Source organism: Haliotis cracherodii, unplaced genomic scaffold, assembly GCF_022045235.1.
Source record: "Haliotis cracherodii isolate W230 unplaced genomic scaffold, xgHalCrac1.p SCAF_19, whole genome shotgun sequence".
NCBI classification, from domain to species: Eukaryota; Metazoa; Mollusca; class Gastropoda; order Lepetellida; family Haliotidae; genus Haliotis; species Haliotis cracherodii.
The window spans coordinates 19,569,003-19,575,002 of record NW_027266274.1 but is presented as its reverse complement, the minus strand read 5'-3'; the positions used below and the strand labels follow the sequence as shown (position 1 = coordinate 19,575,002).

The 6,000-nt window shown below is 37.1% G+C and overlaps 1 protein-coding gene across 9 annotated transcripts in view; it reads left to right on the top strand.

The window, feature by feature from the left end:
• Positions 1 to 2,937: 2,937 nt before the first annotated feature.
• Positions 2,938 to 6,000, top strand: part of LOC139466845 (rho GTPase-activating protein 190-like) — a 103,479-nt gene continuing 100,416 nt past the window's right edge. For 6 of the 9 annotated variants that reach the window (XM_071248572.1, XM_071248573.1, XM_071248575.1 and 3 more), the window contains exon 1: positions 2,938 to 3,175. The gene's annotated coding sequence lies outside the window, so the exon portion shown is untranslated. Of the gene's footprint in view, positions 3,176 to 5,729; positions 5,797 to 6,000 lie in introns of those variants that run through there. The other 3 variants (XM_071248577.1, XM_071248576.1, XM_071248570.1) reach the window with 2 other exon arrangements.

Below are 6,000 nucleotides of genomic sequence, written 5' to 3'. Positions count from 1 at the left end.
TATCGTTTCAGGGTTATCATGCATTGAGAGTGAGTATGGTTTTACGCAGCTTTCAGCAATATTCCAGCAATGTCACGGCAGGGAACACCAGAAATGCTCTTCACATATTGTACCCATGCGATGAATAGAACCCGGACATTTAACACTTAATTATACCCGGGCCTTTAACACTTTCTAAGTGTTAATTATCCTGCAAGTGACGAGCGTCCAATATGCAATGCAACCTAGGTATATTACAACGCTTAAGGTTTTAATTATCCTGCAAATGACCAGCGTCCAATATGCAAAGATGTTCTATTACACCTCGACACCATCAGGGAGTCTAGAAAAACAAATATACTACCTTGGTATATTACAACGCTTAAAGTGTTAATTATCCTGTAAGTGATGTTTGTTTGTGTGTTTGTCTAACGTCACACTCAGCAATATTCCAGCTATATTACGGCGGTCTGTAAATAATCGAGTCTGGATCAGACAATCCAGTGAGTAACATCTTGAGCATCGATCTACGCAAACTGGGATACGATTACATGCATCAACCAAGTCAGCGAGCCTGACCACCCGATCCCGTTAGTCGCCTTTCACGACAAGCATGGGTTGCTGAAGACCTATTCTAACCCGGAATCTTCACGGGACTTTCCTGCAAATGACAAACGTCAATTATCCAATGATAGTCCACAAAACAAACCATCTACGGTCATAATGCGTGTGGTTTGACACGATGTGATATCGTGTTTGGGTGGTGGTTTTCGTTTCACCCTCGTATAAACTGCCGGGGAAAAGAAAGTATACACTTCGAAAATTTGATAACCCCAAACTAACAAATGATATCAAAATATTACTAAGCTGAAAACAGTCGCCAAAACACTGCAGACATTAGGTCCAAAATACAAACATAATATACCCATTTCAAATACATCGCCATTGAATAACCATGTTTCAGTGTAGCCACCATCAGACATGGGTGTATACTTTATTTTGTGGGGCAGTGTATATATGGACTAAGGTCGGCCGATCGGTCGGTGCAGCGAAAATTGGAAAACATATTCTCTCTTTAACACAGGATTAAACTGAGTTGCAAAACAAATGGTTTAACACCCATTGTCAAATTTAAATTATGAGGTGAAAGTGTCGTGAAAAGTTATCCGAAAGTCCACAGTACTGAATACTATAGTACACTGTATTTTCTATTTCCGTGTATTTTAAACAACCTTATAAAATTTATCAATCAAATAAATACGACCGAGTGTCTATAGAATGTTTTAAAGGGCGGAAATTGGTTTGGAGGAAGCTTTATTCAATATCCCAACAAAAGCAAATCTGGCTCAAGTGCTGACAGGTTCAGATTTTCTCCCAAAGGTTTGAAATATCGGCCTTTCGCATTTTTTAGCTATGCTTATGTATAAATATTTAAATTCAAAACTTTTACGTGGTAAAATTAAATAAATAATTCAATCTTGTCCACAATTTTCATTTTTAAGTGCGTCAAAGATGGTATTGTCATACCTCATCTCATTGTTCGTCCAAAACATTGATGAGCGAGTGAGTATTGTCTTACGTCGCATTAAGCACTGTTCCAGCAATATCACGGAAAGATACCAGATATGGGCTTCACGCACTATACTTATGTAGGGTATCGAACCCGGGCCTTTTATACTCTCAAAGTGTTAATTACCATGCAAGTGACGAGCGTCCAATATGCCTGTGCTCTATGTCACCACTACCGTTACACCATGCGGGAGTCTAGAAGTCGGCTCAGACTGCCCCAACTTAACGATGAACGCATTGCAGTTTTGTTTAATAATTACCTTCGTCCCAGCAACGAGAATCACGAAAACGACGCCAAATTTATGCAAATTTTAATTATGTGTAAATCATAATGTGAAGATAATGACATGGCTATTTAGAGCCAAAGCATGTGGAGCAGATCATTGCATGTGTCGTATATGACACAAGGTAAGAGAATCAGTATTTATCTGTTTAAGACACACTGAATCAATACACAAAGGGGGAGTTCATGAATGGGTTTGAGCGCCTGCATGGATTTGTGAATGGGCGAAATACGAACGAATGAACGGCCGGGCTGATTGGTGCGTGGAAGGATGGATAGGTGAATGAATGAACGAACACATTGATTTTGTTTGGGTAAGGCAGTCGTTTCCGACTTTGACCTTTAAACTGTAATATAATATGTCTTTTTAAGCACTGAGAGGCGCCACTTTATTACTAGCCTGGGCCCATGCGCGTTCGCCAACGAATGAATGAAATCTATACTCCAATATATATATATATATATATATATATATATATATATATATATATATATATATATAAAGTCCACGAGACATGAGTCATGAGACAGCGAAAGTACTATGTATGAAACTGATATAAAGAAGATGTTGGACTAACGTGGACTTTATTATTTTATTATATATTACATGTACACCGAGTGAACATTTACCTCATTTTTGTATACACACACACACACACACACACACACACACACACACACACAGACAGACATACATACATATATATATATATATATATATATATATGCTAATGTGCAATGTGTCTATCCTGCTGTACATAACAGATGTGCAGCATATCGAAAGAGCTTATTGGTCACGTATTAGGGATTTCGCTTTCAAGAAAACATAATCAAAATAACTTAGAAACTTATCAAAAGGTATTATATATGAGAAATTGTTACTTTATTATTTGTTAAGGATTATGAACATGTTCAGTATTTTTCAATAGTTATGTATATAGATCAAAATGCCCACATTCAACATTTAAGGCTAAACATTGTTGTTTGGGACAAGATGTCTGGCAGAAAATTTAATAAAAATCAATTTTCAGGTTTGTAACACGAGACAAGGGAGGTAAGCGTTGCTGACATGATTCCTCCATCTTTAATCAAACGGAGCTAAACGGGCATTGACCGCTCCTTATGCCCCGTGCAAGCTGAGGGAAGGATCGCAACAAATTGTTTGTAAAATACTTAACAGTGTATTTCACGACCATCCGTGTATTTGTAAACACATGAAACAAATTCATTTGAGAGAAAAGTCGAACGTTCGTGTCTGGAATGAGATACGAAACCAAAATGTGTAGCTCCTGACTTCCTAATTTAGCATTCTGATCGACATTCAACATGGCGAGAAAATTTGAGGTAAGATACTGTAGGTTAATTTTACAACATGTGTGATTACCATGCTGCATTATGACCCGATTGGTGAAAAAATATCGGAATTATAATTTGATATACCTATTCAATGTTTGTATGTCGTCCGTAGTGACACCATACTGGCGCAAAACGTAGAACATCACCATGCTTGATAATTCGGTTTTCTGTGCTGAAATGATCTTATGTCATGATACGAATCCTGAAGAACAATATTACGGATACTGTCGTGTTTCTACACTCATGGATGGTCTTTCTGTACCTTTGTGGTCGTCGTTCCGGTTGAAATAGCCTCACTGACTGATTTTAACAACAGGGTGCCTCAATACGAGAGTAATCGGTTGCCATTCTAAGATTTCAGTGCCAGCCTGTTGATCAACGTCGTTTCACCGATGGCATCTTACATTCGATTCTATAGAAAAAATACGCATCAGTTTGTTTAATAATCATTTACGTGGAATTTTGCAATACGATCATCACACAAGTGTGAGGTATTCAGGGGCCGTTATTCATTCTTGGTGTGTTTGTGTGATGGGATGTTCGTCTGTGGCACTGTTGTGATGCACTGCTATCGTAGACAATGGATGACTTACGTTGTGAATATACATTGGCATATACCAATTAGGAGGATTATTTTTATGCCCTGATAATGTAATACACAAGTGTAGACAACTGCTTTCATTTCATCATGCAATGGTCATGAATCTTGCTTCAACAAGGTACTCGATGCAGGTGCATGTGCCCTCATTTCAGCATGTAAAAAATAGGAAATCATAGCACTGTAGTGCCTTTACGCATTTGGATTTTTTATTAAATTTGTTATTTTGGTTGATTGTGTGGGAATTCTATAAGTCTGATCCATTGGTGTTATATAGTATTTCAAAAATAAACAGTTGTGGAAAAAAATGATAATATCTCATACCTTGACCTGATAGCCATACTCAAATTACTGTGTTAGTGTTGGCATAGATGTATTTTCATTGTGTATTGGTTGGTAACACGAAAAGTCAATGATGGGTGGATCTTGTTTATGCTGACACTGCACAATTTCAACAAGCGATTAACTGAAATGATTATCAGTAACCTTGTCCAATTCATTTATGATAGTGTGGATGTATGGCATTTGTATTAGTCATCTCATTGTATGACAAATTCAGCCTTTCAGCATTAAGGAAACCAAATGTATTTACCATGTTTTGTTATTGTTATTTTGACCTTACCACTAAAACAAATCATGTCTATTCAATTTCTGCCAGGCATCATTTTCAGAAAACCTTTGTGTGTATTTACATGGTAATATGTACCATTAAGTATGACCATGATTACGAGAAGAGGATAGTATTCTGTAGGTGGCAGTGGAGTTGCATTGTCTTCCGATATCGAATGTCTGGAATCAACCCCTCTCATGGCTACAAAGTCAAATTCTTGTCCCCAAATCTCTAAAAGCAGCTGAAGACTACATACACTAATATTCTGAAAGAAGTTGTACCGGAAAGAGGGAAATGTCGCATTATGTGTTTCATATGGATGGAGGCTGAAGCTAAAATGATTCAGCAGTGCACCATGTTTGATTTAGTCATCATTGAATCAATACTGTTCCCAATTTGAAAAGTGAGTGTCCACATACAGTTAGTACTGGTGCAGTGTATATAGGTCAAATATTCTTCTCGATCATGCACTGTTGGCTTGATCATTGGATATGAATAGGTGAAAGTGAAAATAATAACCTTTTCCCTGTTGCTGTATCAAAATATTGATTTATCATTTCCCTGTGAAGTAATATGCCATGAGACTTTGACACAAAGATATGCAGTACTGTGACAGGGTAAGAACATTTTCCCCTCAGCACTTGCCTAAAAACAATCTGATATCAGATTTTGAAATTACATGTGGCCTGTGAAGTTTGCTGTTTTGTAATTATATGTTTTTAACGTTAGGTTTGAGAAGAGGACCCCTTGACAATTAGGCTTAATTGTAAACACTGCATTTAGACAGGGGTGCTGATTAGAAATTTCAGTATTGATATACCCATTCAGATTTATGATATGTTAGTATCTAGGTTAATAATCAGATTAATTGTTCTGTGTGCTTATAGCATTGTATAGATATTTATCTGTGTAGACCTGTAATTTAATACAAAATATGACTTGGCTGATCCATTAAATGTTTAAAATTGAGTTTACTGCCTTCTCGTTGTCCATTATCACAATGATAATCTTAATAAATGTAAATGTTTCTGTGGCAGTAAATTATTAATTAAGTATCAATATTCATAAATATGCATCAAAACAGTATTGACAAAAACATCGCTGATACATTGATATTGCAAAAAACAAAAACATCCGTTCATACAGTAGAAAAAGGAAATGTTTACTGATCTGAAGAGGACATTTCAGAAATGGAGAGTGTCAAATGTTGTCCCTGGTGTCATATTGTCCCCGGTCACATATTGTGACATAGGTGTATCATTACAGCCTAAATAGAGGACTGACAGATCCTGCATCATTGTGCAAGGCCTCAGGAGGAAGTGGAGCAAATACTGCTTATTTTCTATATTACCTAATCTGGGAAGGGTACCTCTGCCCACTGAACATGTCTGACATTTTTGGGTGAGTTTTTTGTCGGTGTTCATTGTTTTAGTAAGCATGGTCGCCACATGCAAGTGTGGGATGCTTCTTCGTCACAAGACCTCATTGTTGTGAGGAGGAGACACTTGGTTGCAGGTTTATGTATAAGGACACATTATATATGACTCGGCATCTGCTAAAGACACTGAGATATTTACTACTGTTAAACTCAACTTCCCGAGGTAT